This window comes from Gallus gallus, chromosome 4 (genome assembly GCF_016699485.2).
Source record: "Gallus gallus isolate bGalGal1 chromosome 4, bGalGal1.mat.broiler.GRCg7b, whole genome shotgun sequence".
Lineage (NCBI taxonomy): Eukaryota > Metazoa > Chordata > Aves > Galliformes > Phasianidae > Gallus > Gallus gallus.
In genome coordinates this window covers 74,398,564-74,418,652 of record NC_052535.1, presented here as the reverse complement: position 1 = coordinate 74,418,652, position 20,089 = coordinate 74,398,564, and the positions used below count along the sequence as shown (strand labels likewise).

General features: G+C 36.6%; 1 protein-coding gene across 19 annotated transcripts in view; it reads right to left on the bottom strand.

Moving 5' to 3' along the window:
• The window catches only part of KCNIP4 (potassium voltage-gated channel interacting protein 4), a 382,096-nt gene that overhangs the window by 59,181 nt on the left and 302,826 nt on the right, over positions 1-20,089 (bottom strand). For 3 of the 19 annotated variants that reach the window (XM_046939877.1, XM_046939878.1, XM_046939876.1), the window contains exon 2: positions 18,951-19,073. The exons of the other annotated variants lie outside the window; for them this stretch is intronic. The gene's annotated coding sequence lies outside the window, so the exon portion shown is untranslated. The remainder of the gene's footprint in view (positions 1-18,950; positions 19,074-20,089) is intronic. 19 annotated transcript variants of the gene reach the window in all.

Here is a 20,089-nt window from a genome sequence, read left to right as displayed (position 1 = left end):
AAACAAAAAGTAATAAGCTTAGGTTTCAGAAAAAGGGTTATACATAGGTTGCTCTGAAAGTAATGTCTCCTATTTATTTTACAGCAGATGCAAAGAGCATAGTAACACTATCTGACAGAGCAAATTCTCAGCTAGAAAACCTACACTTCAACACAGTCACCACTATTAGTTATGCATTTTCACCAGCAGTGAACAAGAGCCTGCATGCTGTGCTCATAACAATCTCTACCAGTGGAGGTGACCACTGTCGCTGTCACCACTGCTGAAATGGACCACTCACTGCCTCACTATACTCACATCCACAGTTTGGCCTCCATAAATGTTGAGCAAGCATTGATAAATGTGAATGGATGCAATTTTTTTTTTCTGTGTGGAGGAATTTAATGACACATCTTTGCTTCATACACACTTCCATGTCAGACGCCATTTTGTCAGATTGCCCCTCTGCTGTCATCTCTCACACAGTCACACAATGTAAAAGAACACTGGCAGGAAGGTTCAACCTCTGCTGCCATACCACCAACATCTGCCTCGCCTCTGATGTCATGGACCACAATAATAAAATGGGGGCATTACTTTTGGATCAGCCTCTGTATTATATTGTGATTTTGGAAAACCGTCCTAATTTAATCAAGCAAATTCCCTACATATGTAGTGGGCCTATCATTACTTTTGTTGTTTTAAAATTCATCACAAATACTTTAAGTATTAAGGCAACAGATTAAATGAATATCTGACAATCTCATCAGTCTTGTCTTTATGTTTCTAAGAAACAAGATGAATCCTTAAGAAGGGCAAATGGCACCTCATTTGTTACAAATCTCTTTCTCTATATACAACTCATCAAGGCCTTCAGGTTGGTCACATGTGACTTCAGATTGTTAAGCCTGTCAGGCAGGGATCATGCATCTCTTTGAGTCATTAGCATAGCAGTTGATCAAAACAAACCAACAAATCATATTGGCAACCCTGGTTCTGAAGAAACTAATAGACTGCTTCCAGCAAGCTCTCTGACCAGGAAAACACAAACACAAGTTCCTGACAACTGGCTTGTTCCACTTTCTTACTCTTCTGACACTTGAATTATAGCTAGTTCTGATTATTGAGTACTCCGATACCTTGGTCATTTGTAAACATTTATTGAGAATGTTTCTGATAAAACAGTTCAGAAATGAATGCAATGAGATATAGCAGATACAAATAAGATCTGTTAAGTCATGAATAAAGTCAGCCTTCACTTTCATCAGATAATTTATTACTTGAAGCGAATCTCACTAACACTTGCTTAAAGATCTGGTCACTAAGCATCCTTTGTAATAAAACTCTTTCAGGTTTTATTTCTCATTTTTCTTCCTAATCAACACTGGAAAACATTTAATAATGACCCAAAAAGGACAAAATAGGATATATTTTGGTAGACACTTGAAAAGTTTGTATACTATTTTCTTCCATACACATTTCTATGCTGCTCTGAAGAACAACCAAAACTGCCTTTATGCCTAATGAAACAAAAGATGTGTGTAAGATCAAGTGCACAGTTTCAATTATTAAAATTACATTTCTTGTGGCTTTTAGGAACATTAGTGCAGCCTCTTCCAGGGTAAAGGATGGAGACAGCAGTTATTTACCGGTGTTTGAGTTTTGTAATGTTTCTCTTCAGCACTTAGAAAATCTAATTTCCTGTATTATCATCCATCACATCCCTTTTGTGCTGGCTCCTCACTAATTCTTCTCATAACAGCTTGGACTGATAAGACGACTGTGGTCTTATCCAGGAACAGATTATTGGAAGTAAATCAAAACAGATAGTAGTCAAACAATATGTGTTAGGGCAGTATCAGAAAGGTTTCTCTTCTCCGTTCTCCTCAGACTTTAATGAAAGATCTGCTTTATCTAACTTTAGCGTTCCTGGAGTATAGCCGTACTACTGTCACCAGACTGTATTATTAGTAATTTAACAGTACTGAAAGCTGAATGAAAGCAGCTGACAACTGAATTCTAAAATTGCCCAGTTATTTGATTTGGGGCATGCAGTGAAAGGCATGTACCAATACTTTTGTCTGTCAAGCAGGCAAGAATATTGGTATTTTACATGTCTTTCTATACATCTCTTGCAACTCAAAACCATGTATTTTGATACTGAGACCTGTGTCAGGCTCTTATCAACAGATTAGAGATATGGCTTCATATAACATCTGCAGTGATTTCAGCAAAAGTTGTAGGCTACATTAAGTATCAATAATTTGCTTTTATTAATGCTTTAGTGGTAGCTCTACATTAAGGCAAGGCTGATCCATTACCTAACGCTATCAGAACTCATGGACCAAGACAAACTTCATGGAGAAATAATCACTGTTTCTGTCAATGAGCTCTTTCTAGTATTCTAGTATTTCTAGTAATTCTAGTATTTGTAAAGACAAAGCCTCAGGTTGATACATTTCTTCAATCAATGTGTCTCTACAATTTCAGGCTTTTCAGAGCTCTGAGGAAGTTAAACTTCTGTTCGTTTACAAAGAATAATACGTATAGAGAAGAAAGACACTTTCACACACAGTGTGGCCCTTGTGGTCTGAGAAATTGTAAATCCTTTTGGGTAACTGCAAGAAAGCCTTTCTGGGATCTGTATCATGTGCATTAAAACTTTACTGTAAAATAATTGCTCTTTATGTTTTACACAATATGGACACATAATCAAGGTGACAGAATTGAATAGCACTGAAGATACTGATCCCTAAGCCTCTGTGTTTCTGCATGCAAAGAAAATGTACTACACTTAGCAACAACAGGACTTGAAAATGCACAGCATGTGAGTTACTTTCAGGCACAGGTTGTACAAATTATTGCTATTCTCATTTTAAAGTTTATGAACACAACATTTTAAAATAAAAACTTAACTGAATGGAAGACACTCAAATCTTTCATGAATTTCAAGAATCCAGTCCATGAAATCTCAGAACTTAAACAAGCTAGTGCATACATTGCATACTTTGGGCATAGTTAGGTGCACTGAGATTTGGACACTCGCTCATATATTTGATTCAAATTTCAAATCAACTGCAGGTAGCTTTAGCAGAAGGCTAGACAACAGGACTAGACAATAGTGTTAATGAAAAAAACTACAGGTGCATGGACCTGATCAGGTAACAGACCTATGAAGTTTTGGCATAAAAGCACCTACTACAGCATCATAATGGCTGTTGCCATGGAGACTTGGAAAAGAAATGGGAAAAAATTGCACTGAGGGGGTAAAAAAAAAAAAAAAAAAAAGACGCATACAGGACTTCCACTCTGTGGTTGTCCTCTTGGGAGTTTGCAGTCAAGTTTGTAACAGTAATAATGGACCAGAACATTCCTGCAATCTACAGCTGGAAGAGACCATCTCTTTCTTAAGTTCCCTTCTTGTAAGGAGGGAAAGATAAATAGTTAGGTTTTACTGAAGCTCACAAGAGTTATTCAAGAAGAGACAAAATCAATATGTGAGGAAGGGGAATGTGGGCACTTTCCTTTTGCTTCTGTTTACAATATTAAGACAGTCAGAAAAAGATACTCTAGCAGACTTGCACTTAACACACTCATCTAACACACAGCTTACTCAAGTGTTTGAGTTGCTACAAATTTCTTCCCATTTTGAGATTAGTTCAATTTAGCAGACAGTTGTGTTTACTGGGGACATTTATTTTTTAACAAGTATCAAAATCATTCTGGATATTACTAATCATTTCTAACTACATATCATTATTGTAGCAAAGTAACTGCTGTTCACCAACTGCTGCTTTTTGGCTAAGTGCTGTACTGACTGACTGCTGCTGAAGCCTGAAATGTCAGTAATTATGCAGCAAAAGTGAAGTGCCAGTTTAGACTGAGAAGTCAGTGTTGTCCAAAGGCTTCTGGAAGACCAGAAGCTATAGAATGGGAAACTGACTTAAAGCAAGATAGGCGGAGAGTGATGTTATTTTATATAAGGTTTAAATAAGAAGGTGTGAGCTGAGTAACACCTTTAACATGAAAACATGCTATAGCAAAGCACAACAGAGCTTTTAAAAATCTCTTTTGAGAATGTATGAAAAAACATTGCTGAGGGAATCCAGAATATTCAGTCTGGAAGTTTTAGAGGATAATCATCTGTTTCTATGTAAAAATGTGCAAAGATGAGCATGATAACTTATCAGTCAAGATTTAATAACTTGTATAGACCTAAAGTTTGGCCTCTGGAATGGACGTAATTGTTCCTCCTGTATTCACCTAAATTCCTCCATTGGCTTTTAATACAAATTCTACTGGGACTATGCTTAATGGAAATACAACCTTCTAGCCAGTACCAAATCTCATAGTAACTGCTTGAGAATTCATTAGAACAGCTTGAAGGCACTTTTTTTCTCCTAATCTGCCAGGATACTGCATTTCAAACAATAAGGTCCTTTAGGAATTGTTAATGTTGTAAATATCTATCCTGAAATACTCATTGTTTTAAAATAATATTGCCTGATCATATTTTGTTTGGTTGGTCTTCATAGCTGGCAACCTTCAAAGCTTCAGTAAACTGTTCCTTTGCTGTGCACTCCTAGTCTGGAGGTTGGGGATTCCTTACAATGTTTTTTGAGCTTTCAAAGTTTCAGTATGCTAAACTGTAAATCTGCTTTTCAGTCTCCAGATGCTCTCTCAGGATATAAAATTCCTGCATCACAATGGAGAGGTACATCTAGCTTCCAAATCCCATGAATAATGCAAGCTCTACCCTAATACTATTTAAAAACATCCTTTACCAGAGAACAATTTTGACCAACACTTCGATTTACAGTATACCACCCGAGGACCAAGCAACAGTAACAGTATATAATAAGCCTCCAATACACTTCCTCTTTACATTAGATAGCTCATCAAATATTTAAAAAACAACAATAACCAAATCATGTGACAAATTATCCTATTTCACCTGTGGCAACACTACTCAAAATTGATCAAAAATACTTTCATGCAAATGAAGATAATCAAAGCATAGTGATCCTTTGTTAGCTGTTTCTCTAAATTGGATATAGAAATATAACTGAGAATTTTGTGAGGATCCGGAGAGAAAATGACGTTTTCAGCTTGACACAGTTACAAGTACAGAGTTCATATTCTCAAAAGGAATTAGAAAATTATACATAGGCATATTCCCTAAATCGCTACAGTAATTATTGTGACCTAGAACAACTACCTTCATTTTAAAGTATTTTTAGTTATGAACACTGATCAATTGCAGAGAAACTGGGGCAATGCTTCTCCACATTTCTAATGCAATGCAGGTGTTCTTCCAAAGTTCTGGAAGGAAGTCTCTGTATGAGAATGTGTCAGGACTGAAGTCCTACTTCAGTCTTTGTCCCTGGGCTTATTATCCTTCTAGCACCTTACAAGTAAGTCCCTTAGCACTGTTCAGTGAACTTCACTCAGATATGGGACTCAATTATGGTTAGGCTGTAATACAGTTTTGTAAGTCAAAACACAAAAAGTGATACATCTCTGTGGGTATTTAAACCTCTAACGACGTACCAGAAATAAATAAGTAATGATGATTATGATAACAAACAGCAAACAGCAAAGGTTTTGCATTTTTGGTGACTATTTTTTATCTATATTTAATAATTTTGCATACACGTTTTCACTGTCTGTTTGATAGTTGCATGAACAATGCATCTACTATACTCCAGCTTTTGCATTTTGCTTATTACCAGAATTTAAGGGTTTAAGAGGAACTGTGGCTCTCTCTTTAAACATAAACTATACCTTGAAGCTGTGGGTTGTATGGTATAATTGGAATGTGTTCATCTGAATTCTTTTTCCTTTTAGCTAGAGAAAAGAAACCAAAAACTTTATTTTCCTATTTGGAAAAAGCAGGTGACATCAACCAGTCAAAGAAATAATAAAGACTACAAGCCTTATACACTTTATGTTTAACTAACATTGAGTTTACTTTTCTACAATTAATGTGAATGCTTAAGCCTAGTGATTTTCTAAGATATAAATGAGCTCTTCAGTAAAAGCCTTTAAGAGTTACAGTTTTTGTTGGTGGTGGTGGTGGTATTTTCTTTGCAGTTCAACACCCCATTCTATTTACTTATTTTTTTTTATTATTAATGATGATACACAATACAATTGTCTGCCAAAGACAGATATGTTCCTCATGAGGAAGGGCTTCTGTTTAAATCTGTACACTATGAAAAAGTGACAAACATGTAAAACATGTACAAGGGCAGTTACCCAAAGAACTAGTGACCCACAGCAATACCCCACATGTTACTCATGCCCATAATCTCATCTTCATACTGCACACATAAATAATACTTAGTTATACTGATCAACTTCCTACTCATAGCTTTCTATTCCAGCCTGAAATAGGTTTTCTCTTTATCTTTACTGTACTACCTACTTTAATGTTGCAAAGATTTTATGTGCTTTATGCATGTCACTGAAAAGCTTCCCTCTCACTAAATCACATATTCAGAGCAAATCCGTTCTGTAGCAGATACAGAGCACAATACTAACTACAGGGAATCTAGACTCTGCACATAAGCCATGAAAACTCAAAGTGTTTGTTTTTTTTTTTTTTGTTTTTGTTTTTTTAGATGTAATAGAAATTATGCAAATACAGAATGTTACTGATGGCTTCTTTGATGAGTAGGAATCAGTATGTCAAACACTGGGAAGTAAAGGTTAAGCTCCCCGTACTTCGAAAGAGATCTTCATGAATCATAACTTCTTGTATCTCATACATACACAAGAACATTACATCACACTCCAATTGTCTGTTGTGCCCAACTTTTCATAGCAGGGATTGCAGAAATAAGTACACTGGAAAATCAGGTCAGTAGGAAGCTGTCACTCAACAGAAATATTAATAAAGACAGTTATGATCTCAAAAGAAAACACAGATGAAGACAAAATAAAAGAAAATAAATGCAGTTAAGTTGATAAATGTATTAAAAATACCAAAATGGTGCAAATAATTGCACACAAAGCTTCATAAAGAACACAAGACAGACAGTATTAGCAATTTTCTTCTTGAGAGGAAGATATAAAATGGCAATCTGCCTTTTCTTGTTCTGTTTCTACAATGTTCTGGAACCCATCCTCAGCAGTGTATTAACATTTATGTGAGTCCTATTAATTTTTATTTCTGTACTAGCATAAACCTAAGCCATAATCAAAAGCCATTGAAAAAAATATAATGCTGTTGATCCAGAAGTAAACAACAATGTTGGCATGAGATAAGAAGCAGGGAAATCGGAAATTAAGATTTTTGTTAATAAAGAACAATAATGAAATTGCTCATAAACAAAGAATGAAATGGCTGAGATAATTCAAAGGAAGAGCTCATATATTTGTGAAGAAATTAAAATGCACGTTCTGAAGTGGCCAGAGGAAGTCATGGCTGTGAATCTACAAAAGTCTCCTCCACAAGTGCCAGACATCAAAGGAAAGACCAATAAAGTGAACTACAGGTTCCAGTGGTCTGGGAGAGTTAAGAGGACATCTGACATCTTCAGACTTAAAAGAGAGGATCTGAATCAAGAGCCTGAAGAAAATAGTTTTAGATAGAAATGGAAAGCTGAAATTTGTGGTAGAAGGCTGAAGGAAATTGCCAGAAATGGAGGGAGAGACAAGGCTTACCAAAGACTTTATCTCAGATTTTAGTTCATAGAGTTTCACTGAAGGATCGGATTAACTAGTGCTCGGACAGAGAGATTTAACAAAAAGTAAATCTTTACAGAGAACAGTCTGAAATTTTCTAAGAATATATTTCTGATTGGCATCTGAACAGAGTTTTCAAAAGAAAAAAAAACACAAACCAATGCTACTACATAAATACTGATATCAAAGTGTATTTTTTTATCTTCTTAAAAGTGCATATTTCTGTATAAAAGAGGACTTGTGTAAAGGATAGGAAGTGTACGATAAGATCTGTCACAATTTTGGTAATGTATTTTGAAATACATAATCAATTTTCCAGAGTAATGGGATGCCATTTTAGCAAGGTATGCTGAAATCTTCTAAAAAATAAAATACTCAGAAATGAACACAGCTATATATTGTCTGTAATAAATTTAGGGTGGAATCTAAGGAAATGACAGTTATTCAGAAGAGAATGCAGCAAAGGGGTATCCTTTAAAAAAGTTAAGTGCAGCAAAAAGAGAACCAGTCTGGCACTTACAGCACAGCTTTTTTGTCCTGCTTCCATTGCAGAAGCATTCTTTGTCTAACCAGAACAGAAAAAAGCTCCTATCTGGGAAAGAGAACCCTTTTCTTATGACATAATGAAATCTTCAGAATTTATAAGTCTGAGAAAGGATCTCATAGATGTTCTATCTCCACATTTTTATCTTTTATTTGTTATTACTTTTTTTAAACAAGTAAATACCAGTGCTTACTGACTGGAGCTAATCGTGATACAGAATTAGATGGCCAAGCAATATGACTACAGTATGTTTATGTTTTCTTCTGGAGTTTTTGCCTTTTATCTACAACTCAGAAAAAAAGCAATGTTTCACTCATATACTCCTACCTCATAAATTTCCAAGTAAATGTGGATCACCTATTATTAAGGAAAGGAAGGTCTTCTTAATGCTTTCTGAGATTAAAAGATGATATTCAAAAGATGAGTTAAAAATTAAAAAATAATAGGTGATTTACTGACTAGGTCTTCAAGCTGCCTATAGCAATTCTGATGCAATTAAATGGGAAGAGAAAAAAAAAGTGATGAGATATATTCACCTCTTTGAAGAATCTGCAGTGGAAGATGCCAGAACTGCTTCAGGCGTTGCCAAATATGAGATTAGCAGCTTCTGATTCCAACAATGGTCCTCAGCTGCTGAGAACTAAAAAATGGGGTGCACATGACCTTTCTCATTCCCACCAGATGGAACCATGCTTAATCAAGTTTGTTTGTTTATTTGCTTAAATATTTTTAGTATGCAAGTACGTTGAATGGAGAAAAGCCATTAGCACAGATTGTCATGACATCCAGCATACAGTTCTGAGGTTGTGACAGTATCACAAATATTAGAGTGATGTTTACATTGAGTAGAATGAGAAATGTTTATTATTTTTAGTGAACTTCTATTAAACTTCTGCATTTACATTTCTACCCATTCTTTTATTTATCTCTGTATTTACAAAATTATGATCATTGACATTAAGCCTTTTAATGCAACCAAATGCTGCAAGTAATTTTTTCTATGATTGGGAATTTCTTCCAGCCCTCCCCAAGTAGTTCACTGCACTGAAACAAGAAGTTCTGAAGTAAAATGAGAGAAAGTAGGAAAAAAACTCTTCAGAGCTCATGACATAGTAGAATTTTTGCTTCAGAAAGACCTATTAATCTTGCACACCTTTTTCACAGGTGATATTACTTATTTCTAAGCCCTTCTGAGGCTACAGAAGTGATTCACAAGACACTCACCAGTCATTCTGTATTCTCTTTCCTTGCTCCCTGATCTCATAGAACACAGCTGAGTCAGAGACCATTTCTGTACCAGCAACAGCACAATACCATCCCAAAGTAATACTATCACACAATTTGATTTTCACTGTGGCAGAGTGACTCTGACCCTACATATTAATAAAGCACAATTTTAACATGGTTTGTTGGAGGCCCATAAATTTCCACAGCAATCCAGCCGCTACCTCATCTCTAATAGCGCCAAGGGTTAAGAGGTCTGCAGGATTTATTAATGCTTTTCAACTCAAAAACAGAATGTATGGTTTGTGGTGCAAAGGCTTTCAGCTTCCACAAAACAACAGCAGTATCCATGTATCACTCTGTTGTAATTGTTGGAAAAGGCTGATGCTATAATGATGACTAATGCTCTTTTCTGAGTACACTGAAAGCAGCATCAGACCTAGTTTAAACAAGAGGTTTTAATTATCAATGTGTCCTGCAAGCTTCTCTAGCTTTTTGTGCAATAATGCAGTGACGCCACATACTAGAACAAGTCTTTAGGAGTTATTTATTTTCACTGGTGTTCACTTCATACTCGTCATCATATCATTGATCAATGTCAAGATAAACCCAAGACAACACTATAAATTAGGTCCAAACGCTAGCCATAGATTTGACACTGCCAAGCTCTAATTACTCTGACACTACTCTATATTTAAACACACTAAGTTAAGAAATTTCATTCAACTGATTCTTAAGTGACTTTAATGGAAATAATTGCCTTTTAACTTAGGCATTTCTGTAATTATTTTCCTGGAGAGAAGAAATATCTCTAGCACTCCGAAACGCCAATTTCTTTAGAATGTTAAGCGTCAGCTGAAGAGTTTCAAGCCCCTAACAAGGATCAGTCATATTTGAGGCATGTTATTGCTCACACTTACTCTACAAAAAGCATATCTTATGAGTTTTAAGAACAGGCAATGCTACAGACATATTTTGCAGTAAAAGTTTAAGCACAATATTTTTATGATAACCACACGTACTTTCTTGCTTAGCTTATTCTGGTCTGAACTTGAAATGTCAAAATTTTAAGACTTCCAGTCTTTCACTCTTATCAATATTTTTGATGTAGGTAAAAAGAATGGAACTGCAAAATAAGACATTAAACTCTCTACATCACTCTTTTACTAACACTTTCTTCATTTTTAACTCCAGTTGCAACCAAAACAGACATTTGCAGAACAGACAAAGTTCATGAGGTTCAGAGCTTAGCATAAACCCTGAGGTGGTAATCCTTACTTAGACTGATCTCTGCAACACATACAAATATATTTAGAAATACTAAAGTACCAATTTTTCTTTATAGTCAGGAAATTCATGAGCAGAAAAGACAGAAAAGCCATTAAAAATATGCATGGCAGTAATCAGGTATGTGTTTACAAAAAGGCATCTATATGCAAGATTTAGAAGTCACTATGATCTTATACTCTAAATCTTGATATGAAAAAGCTTTCAGTAAGTAAGGCTTGGAGCTTTGGTTGCAAATTCCAAAGTTTAGTTGACCCCAATTGAGGGTAACTGATTTCTCCCTCAAATAGATGAGTTTTCCCAGGCTCACTGACAAATATGACTGATAAAATCTTCTTTTTGGAAAAGAATTGAAAGGCTGACAGTCAAGATAAGTTCTACCTTGGCAGCTTTAGCTGAAGTAACCTCCAAGCTTGAAAAATGCATTTGCAGACTGCTTCAGAGGAAGAGAAACTTCAGAGGAAAAGAGTCCTTTTCTCTCTCAGCTCTCTGTGCAGCATTTTCACCATCTATCATAAAAATAAACAAAAAACTAAAAAAATACTATTGATTCAGAAGGAAAACTTAGCCTCTTGCTGAATTAACCCATATTGCTTGGTTCTTCTTATTTTTGTAACTTGTGCAATATATTACTCTCCAATTTTCTGCTCTCTCTGTTACAAGTGTTGATACAAAACAGTTCAGCTAATATATTCCACTATCGCTGTTATTTATGTAAATTGAATATTTTTGCAGTATTATTTTGCATGTGACCGTCTAGCCATATAAATGTACTGTGAATTTTCTTAAATAGTTTATTTTTTTAATGGAGAATACTTGTAAATCAGAAATAAATTTCCATCTGCCCCACCACCAGCATATCTGTCACTACTAAAAACTGGTTGCTTGTCCTTTTTACCATAACCTGGTTCATTTTTGAAATGAGCAAAAGTCCAGTGTGAGATTAGGTTAGGGTTGTGTTTGTACACAAAGGTAATATGATTTGAGAGCAGAGAATGAAATGTAGACAGCAAGAAGAAGAGGCTGCCCAGATTAAATGTTCCACAGACAAGAACTTGACTGGATGAAGTAGTAGTTTGAAAATCTCCAGTTAGAAGACAGTGGGAAAGCACTGAAAATACTATTAATGATCAACAGGAAACTGAATCTGGATTAGAAAATGTAAAAAAAAAAAAAAAAAAAAAAAAAATCCTGCAGGGGAGCACTGATGGAGAGAAAGCAGCCTGGCAAGAACCTTCTGAAATACAGAACAGCATAAATAATCCAGAAATCTCATTCTTGAAGTCTTTAACAGATGTTCCTAGCAACTTTTTTGCCTTCCCATATTTCAGATTCTGATACAACTGAAATCTCCACTACTCTAAAATGGGAACTGTTCTATACTCCTTTGTAACGCTCTACCCAATGGGATTTCACAGAATGGTTGAGGCTGGTGGGGACCTCTGGGTCCCTCTGGTCCCACCCCTGCTGCAGCTGTGATACCAGAGCAGGGTACCCAGGCCCACACCCAGGCGGCTTCTGTAGATCTCCAAGGAGGAGACTCCAAGGTCTCTAGGCAGCCTTTGCCAGTGCTCCATCAGCTGCATGGCACAGAAGTGCTATCTGGTGTTCAGCATCATTTGACCCTCCCATTCCATCTTTAGGTCTGATTTTTAAAAATGTGAAGACAAGTGTGAAAATATTAATGTTAATTCAGCTGCACTTTAGGAGGATAATGCCAAAGAAATTGTAAAAGTCCAAATAACGTTTGCTTTATTGAAAATAATTGACAAGAGAATGGGAAATGATTAAAAGAGCTTAATGGGACAATGACAGTCAAATCAGTTGAAACAGCTCAAATTTGTAACAAAGTCTGATGGAAAAATGATTAATGCTTTCCACAGAGAGGCAGGGAGTAAGATTCAATTATATATCAGACTGTCTGGCTGCTCTCAGGAGATGTACACAGTGACTTTTACTGTAACAAAACGAGGATCCCCACAGCCCAACTTTGACAGACTGCCACCAGCTCATGAGAAATGAAACCAACACACAAAGGATAGAGCCTATTTGCTCATGCTGCCCTCTGAAAACTCTTCCACTGCTGTAATTCAGGGTCAGGATGTCATCCAGTTTGTCCAAATCATGGAGAACGACAACTGACAGAGGTGATTCACCCATGGTGCTCCTGGCAGGGGGTGCCTGGCCACCCATAGGCTGAACGTCTGGGAGGCAGCTTCCATGTTCCATCTGTGGGAGCTCTGCAAAACCAATTATCTTTGCTAAGCTGTTTTTCTTTGCTAGCCTGTGACCAAGGAAAGATTAAAGGTTGCAGAAGAAGCCAAGAGGCGATTTTCCTATGAATTAATTGCCTAGCAAGGTAGATTTCTTCATAGCTATTAAAGTGGTCAGCCACTGTGACACAGCAGTTTGCCTAAGGAATAGGCTTAAGCCAAAGATGTCTTTCAATTACTATACTTATGTGCTAAAAACAACAACAAAAGCAAACCAACAAAAAAACACCCCACTCTTCTCTTAAAAGAACACAACAAATAAAACAAAAAAAGCCTCCAAAAGGCACTTAAAAGGACTCATTTTCAGAATGCAATTTTGTAAATAGTAAAATTTGTGCATCATCTGAAAAAGGAGTCTGAAAAGGAATCTTTGACATTCAATCTATTTTTCTCCTCTCAAAAAAGTGCTTCATTATTAATAGGAACTATTAAGCTAACAATAGCAAGTGAAAATCTTCTTCTGTAAAAAACAGACAGGTGGAAGCTGACCTTTACATACCTTTGAAAAATAGTAATTCATTCATATTATCTGAAGATTATTATTTTGCAGATAGCAATAAGAAGAAGTTACTCTGCATTTCTTGTGTGTTCTGAACTCCCAGTGACTTCAACAAAGAATATTATCATCAAGGGTTCTTCACAGGAAAATGAGAATGGGCAAAAATACAAGACAGATATTAAGTTTGAATATATACTGTAAAACTTCACAACTATACTTCTTTTACAAATATCTTTTGCCCACAATGCCTATTCAGAAAAAGCAAACAAACAAACAAAAAAATGCTTAGGGTTCACTGCATTAATTTGAACATAAGAGCTAAAATGCCTCCGTATGTATTAGCCTAATTTAAAATAATGCTGCAGAAGGACTAATGGCAGCTAGGCCGTTCATTTGAATTACACTGTAAATATTATTCCTAAAAGTCTGGGCTGTCTGAAATTTGCTTTGGTAGAAAAATCATAGAATCATTAGAGTTTGAAGGAACTTCAGAAGGGCATCTAGTCCAACTGCCCTGCAATGAACAGGGACACCACAACTAGATCAGGTTGCCCAGGGCCTTGATCCAGCATCACCTTCAAAGTCTCCAAGGACAGGGCATCCACCACATTACTGGGCAACCTGTTCCAGTTCCCTCACTACAAAAGACATCTTCCTTATGTCCAATCTTAATCTCACCTCTTTTCTCCTTTTTGTATCACAACAGACCCTGCTCAAGAGTCTGTCCTCTTATTTCTTACAGCCCCTGTAAATACAAAAAGGCTGCTATCAGGTCACAACAGAACCTTCTCTTTTCCAGGCTGAAGAGCACCATCACTCTCAGCTTGTTCTCATAGGAGAGGTGTTCCATCCCTTGCAGCATTTTTGTGGCCATCCTTTGGACACACTCCAACAGCTCCATGTCTGTCATGTACTGAGGACTCCACATCTGGAAGCAGTACTCCAGGGGAGACCTCATCAGCTCAGAGTAGAGGGGCAGGATCACCTCCCCTGCCTTGTTGGCCACATTTCTTTTGATGCAGCCCAGGGTATGGCTGACCTGTGCCACGAGGACACATCACTGGCTCTTGTCCAACTTGCCATCCACCAGTACTCCCAAGTCTTTTTTGGCAGGGCTATGCTCAATCCTTTCATCCCCAGCTTGTATTGGTAGTGGATGTTGCCTTGACCCAGGTGCAAGACATTGCACTTGGATTTGCTGAACCTCATGAGGTTCTCCTGGGCCCAGTTCTCAAGCCTGTCTAGGTCCCTCTGGATGGCATCCCATCCCTCAGGTTTGTTGACCACACCTCACAACTTGGTATCATCAGCAAACTTGCTGAGGGTGCACTTGACCTCACTGCCAATGTCAGTTACGAAGATATTAAAGAAGATATTAAACAGTATCAGTCCCAGCACTGATCCCGGGGGGACACCATTTGTCACAGACCCATGCTGTTGCACATACATAGGTCGCTGTAAAAGTAATGCTTTCTATATATTTTCATAACTAATCCAATTTATTTCCATAAAGTACAGCATCTACAGTGAGCATAACAACATCAGTTGACAGAGCAAAAACCACTATTTTTCAACATACTCACCACCATTAGCTATGCATTTTCATCAGCAATGACCAAGAGCCTGCATGCCAAGCTCATAACCTGTACCAGTAGAGGGGACCCACTGTTTCGCAACTACTACGACAGCACTGTTACTAGGACAATGTTGCCCACACAGCCATCTTTCATCAGCCCAATTCTTCTCTGGTTTAGCTGTGGAAGTTCGAGCCTTCAGCTTAGTCAGCATTGCAATACAGCAGTCAGAGCTGATGATTTGTCTGGGTTCCAGGAAATCCAGAAGGATCACCCCTTTCTTATCCCAAAAGACAGTGCACATCCCTGTACCTGCATCTTGAACTTTTTCTTCATTGGGAATTCACATGTTGCCACTTCATAAACTGCCATTTTGACTCTGGCTCATAGCGGTCATACATTTCACCACTGCTGAAATGTACCACCCACTGCTTCACTGTGCTCATATCCACTGTTTGGTCGCCATAAAAGTTCAACAACCATTGATGAATGCCACTGGGTGCCATTTTTTTCTGCACAGAGGAATTCAGTGACACACATTTGCTTCATACACACTTCCAAGTCAGACTGTCCCTATATCATATGGCAACAAAATTTAACAGAATATTGGCAGAAAGGTTCAACCACCAATGCCATACCACCAACATCTGCCTCTGACATCATGGGCCACCATAATAAGATAGGAGGCATTACTTTCAGAGCAGCCCTTGTATTTTAAATGTAGATAATATACATAGATGTGAGTGTAGAGACGATTCTTATCTCAAAACCACCAAATCCTATGTACATCACGGGCACTGACTTACCCCAGCTAACTGGTGGGTGGTCTGGCTGGCTGCTTATCCTTTGGAGCCACTATTATGGGGTAACATGCAACTTTAAATAGGTACTGTGATGCCTAATATATCAAGACTGTGAATAGCTACAGGAAGGTAAGGCAGCACTTTACAGTACATAATGCTTAAAGAAAACAGAAAAGCCTAATATTGGGACAAATAGTACATTTTCAGTTAGCTTTGATAGTAACCTTTATCCTTCAAATAATTGAACTAGTTTAATTCTAGAAGGTTGTTAAGGTGTTTTTTTCCACTCCTTTTTACGTGATACTTTCCCATCTGTGGGCCAATATTCTGTTGGTGATGTTATCTCCTTTCTAGCTAACATTTACACTACTTAGATAATTCATCCTCAAGGATGCTTTTCTGATTCTTTATTACAGCTCACAATAACAGTATAAAGCAGTAGGGAATTAAGGGTTCTGCAAGCAATACTGAGATCGTTTTGACTTAACTCCATTTAATTGTAGCCTCCAGCTATTAAAATAGATTGACATTGTGCGTATATATAGGACTGTCATGTGATGTCTTTGGCACACATGTTCTCACTGCCTTGCTTTTTTCGTTTAAGGCCAGTACGCTTTCATTTTGTCCCACACCTACTTCATTATCCAGTACATTATCATACAGATTTTATCACGTTGAAGAATCACTTCAATTAATCTCAGTCCAACCTTCTCATGAATATTACCCTTCTAGACCACACACATACGAGCTCATTTTTGCTGTTTATTAATATCCTACTGTTTTTAAGAAGGTAAGAAAACAAATTTAATACATATTTGCACTGAAAAATGTGGCTTTTATTTATTGATTAAATTGAAACACTGCTATCATAACATCATGAAATGTAGGTGTTTTTTTTTTAGCCCCAGTAAAATACCCTTTAATTGTCTGCTGCTGTACATAGAAGACAAGAAAAAAGGTGTCGCTAAGAAGCTCAGAGGCTGGCCCTGTCCTCCTCAACTGACAAAGATGGCTTTTCTGAGAACTGTTGGGTGACAGCTGTGGTGATCAAAGAAAAAAGTACCTAAGCTTTCAATTCTAATTTTAAAATTGCCCATTCACAGTTACTGTCTATCTTCTGTGCTGCTGTGGAATGAGCAATATCTGACTGGTGTAAAATACATGAAGAAATGACAGATGTTAAATGGAATATAAATATTGAAGACTTAGCATCAGTTGGCCTTCCACAAAACAAGCTACAGCAGTTGATATCTAGCTGAAATTGTGATCACATTCTGATATTTTTAGGGAGTTAAAAAAAAAAAATTGCAACTAAAATAAAAAGTTATCTCCAGAAATCAATAGTTTCTAAGAAAATCCCAACATCTACAGAAAGAACAGAACCATAGTGGCACAGAAAGTAAATATGCAATATATTTTCATTCTTCATTAGTCACATCCTATGCCACCCTGAGTCTGCTAAAATATTAATTTACATGATTCAGATAGTCGATGGACATCTAATTTAAAGATGTGGTAATTCAGGGAGGATAAATGATTTTCCTAAAGCATGCTAGTCAGGAACTCATATTAATAGTCATGAAACTTCTACAAATTACTGAGGTAAGCTTTCTGTTGCTATCATAAAGCGATGTTTCAGAAATGGAATGTTTAACTGAAAAAAAAAAAGCCATATGAGAGGAATCATACACAGCTGCAAGAAAACTCAGTGTGATTCAGGTCTACGTAAACATGAAGTAGAAGCACTGCAGAAATACAACTCATTTCTTACTCTTAAGTCTTAAACAACTCTCTTGTGAACTATTTATGATGACTAGAGGACAAATCGACATTACAGAAATACGCTTAGGTCAAAACATAAACATTTCAAGTGCATGCTTTTCATTTCTTCCTTTATTTCTTCACTATTTTTGCAAGTTTGTGGAACATAAAAAAATAAAGCTAAAATAATTATCAAATTTTAAAGCAAAAAATTAAGTAAGGCAAACAGAAAACAAATCTGATGAAACAACTATATTCTGTAATACACATTCTGGATTTCTGAATTTCAGTTGTGTGAAGAGTTGGCATTTTACCTCCACAACCACTAGAGAAAAATAAAGAACACCCAAATTCTCATGAACTTATTCTTCCTTCCCCCTTTTTCACAACGAGCCAGAAAGACTTGCAGAAAAATCCTCTAGATATGTTTTTTAAGAACTAAGGTTACAACAGAGAGATATATTTCACCAGAAGACTACAACTGAGAATAAACAGTAGAAAATGTGAATGATATTGCTTACAAAATCCAAGTTGAGACAGTGCTTATTTTTCATTCATATTTAGAATTAGACTATCCTAGGCATTCTGAAATACAGCTTAAAGCACAAAGAATGCTCTAATTTAGGAATTCAATTATAATAGGATTAAAGTAATAAAACTATAGTTAGGTATGTTTTTCACTCAGAAACATGCAACTGTATAGTACAGTAATACTATACTGTGAATCACTTCGTGTTAAATAACACTACTTACTGCCTGCAGGGAAAGACTTATATTTATTGAAATAAGAATGAGAGAGACTATGCAAAGAATAAAGGTATGAAAACTGTTTTCTCAGTGTTGAAGTTTTATGCAGTTTCCAGGCAGCTTTCTGGTCATCTAAGTCCACTGTATACTGCTTTAGACCAGCAGAACCCGGATCCATTAAGTACGTGGGCATGCTTACTTCTGCCGTGATTCATGACACTGAAGAGACTGATCATATTTACAACTATTTAACAGTAATAAAACCATCAAGAAATGAAAAGACTTTATGCTGAGGATAAATAGCATGCAAAGAACCACTAATGCCTGAACCACATTTTCAAAGGTAGGCATCTAAACTAGATCACACAGACCAAAACCCAGCATCATGAATTGAGGTGGCTTGATTTTCAGAGAAGTTTCTTCTGAAATCTGCCACAGTTCTTCTTGTTCAACACTGCATCAAAAACGATTCCATTACAATGCCTCTGGGCCTGATTATGACCCATGTAAGAGGCAGAAAATCTCCACCTGTCTTTGCATCTGATGGCATGCAAATGTTAGTTAATTTACCTCTTCCTATACTCAGGTGAGTAGGACCTGAATCTCCAAGGAGCAGTTCTGTCCTGCTGTCTATTCAGGCAAGCATGGCATTGAATCTCCCCCTCCCATCAGATGATGCTGATTAGGGATGCTCTGGAGAGTAAAGAAAAGGTGAGCTGCCATAAATATTGACCTGCCACTACTTCTGAGCAGCGGAGAAGTATAAATGAGACTGCAGCCCCCAGACCCACTTGCATTCTCACCATCTGCTTCCCAATCTGTACAAACAGAAGCAACCTTTGGACTGTAAAGTCTTTGGGCAGATGCTCTCTAGCTTTTTTAAATAATAACCAATGGAATAGATGTGACTACAGCCTCTGGTTACACAAATAACGCATAATTGCACAAATCATTAAATTTCATAACAGCAAAAAACTGTTACTAAGAATTTTACTTAATTATGACTTTTCAGACACTTCTATTCAAGCATTCATGAGATACTTAACCTGGCACAGATGAAACAGATCTGAATAAAAGCTTGTAATGACACTGTTTTCAGCAATTCCATCTCCATTTGGAAAAAAAGCTAGAACCACAAATTCATGGTAATATATGGGTACACAGTGAAGCACAGTGAAGCATTGGTAGTATTTTTATGAAAACAACCTATACTTTTGTGTTGACAACTATATTTGGAATGTGCTATTTTGTGCATAATATTCAGAGAGAGAATAAAGTGGTGGACATGTTCCATCTCTGAAGAAATCAGATGGAATTTTATGTAGTCAAGTGCATTAGATTTGTTCATCTGAGAAAAGTAAGGGAACAGAAAAGTTAGCTTTCTGATATATCTGAAGATCAGGGGCTGAATACAATCCCAAAACAATTATTGTGAGCTAATTGATTGGGCTCAGTTTAGTGATTCCAGTAATGAGAATGAAAAATTGCCCAGAGGAGGGAGAAATAACTGAAAACAAGATCTTTTTTTTTTTTTCTCCAGCAATTTTAACCATATTATTAGTTACTGAAATATAACAGAAACAAGTATTTGCATTTTTGTGTCATTATTGAAATAAAACAAGGAAGATCCCATCCTTGGTGATTCTGTAACTCCAAAAGTCTATCTGCAACATCAAATGATATAATATTCTCCATTAATTTAGTATTTA